This window comes from Oryzias melastigma, unplaced genomic scaffold (genome assembly GCF_002922805.2).
Source record: "Oryzias melastigma strain HK-1 unplaced genomic scaffold, ASM292280v2 sc08700, whole genome shotgun sequence".
NCBI classification, from domain to species: Eukaryota; Metazoa; Chordata; class Actinopteri; order Beloniformes; family Adrianichthyidae; genus Oryzias; species Oryzias melastigma.
In genome coordinates, this window is record NW_023425259.1 from 1 (window position 1) to 1,009 (window position 1,009).

At 44.6% G+C, this 1,009-nt stretch overlaps 1 long non-coding RNA gene across 1 annotated transcript; it reads left to right on the forward strand.

Annotated features, from left to right (window-relative positions):
- LOC112141942 lies at positions 1-1,009 on the forward strand. Its single transcript, XR_002918492.2, has 3 exons — positions 1-12; positions 82-134; positions 974-1,009. It is a non-coding gene; the product is annotated as an uncharacterized LOC112141942 (long non-coding RNA).

Here is a 1,009-nt window from a genome sequence, read left to right on the forward strand (position 1 = left end):
CTGCCCGAGAACGTGAGACCTCCACCGTCTGTCTGCCGAGCCGCTCCGTCCGTCTGTCTCACGCTGTCCTCTGTCTTCCAGGGGAACAAGGAGACGGGTCTGGAGAGGGTCATCGACAGCGTGGCGTTGTTCAAGTCAGTCGTCCTGCTGGTTCCACCTTAACAGTGTGAAAGTCGGGTCTGCTCACAGACCTGCTATCAGTTGGATTTGGAGTTAGTTTGTACATCGTTAGCACCAGAAGATACAGTCGTATGAGGTCATGTGGCTCTTCCTCCAAAGACAAAACTGTAGGTTCAAAGGTGGAACGACCTGCAGCTCTTCTTTGATCAGCCAGAATCCTGATAAAATGTGGAGATGCAGGTTGGAGTTCTTAAAAAAATCAGAAATCTTAAACCTTAGAGCTGAGATTTGTCAGGAAAGTTTAGTTAATTCAGGCTTTGTTTTAAAGGTGGGGGGCTGCATAACTGGGGGAGGGGGATCTGATTGCAGGAAGTGGAAATTTGACACGATTTCATAATCGTAGCATATTTTATTAGTACTTTTAAATATGATTAAATGGTTTAGTGAGCAGAATTGGCATCAAGTTGGCAAAAAAATAAAAAGTTGATCTTGGATTTGTTTACATTCCTTCGACCACCTTAACTTTTAAACCATAATGTAATCAACTTGAATCAGATTATTCTGTGGCAGAGAGAAGCAGCTTGTCTCCGGTTTGCCACTCTTTATATGAGTGACGTGTTGCATATCTGTAAAAAGCTGCTTTGAAGTGTTGGCCTACCAGTGCAGATCAGCTGGTTCACCTTAATCGCATGAGGAGTTACGGCTGAAAACCTTAAAACTCCTAACTGTTGGGGTCGCCAGTTAAATTAGTCTATTTTGCTAAAAAAATGTTTTTTCACCAAAACAAGGAAAGATGGGCCGTGAACTTCCTGTGAACCATTTTGTTTGGACTCTGATACTGATGTGTCTGCAGGAAGCCGGGCGTGACGGGGCGGGGCCTGTACGAGCT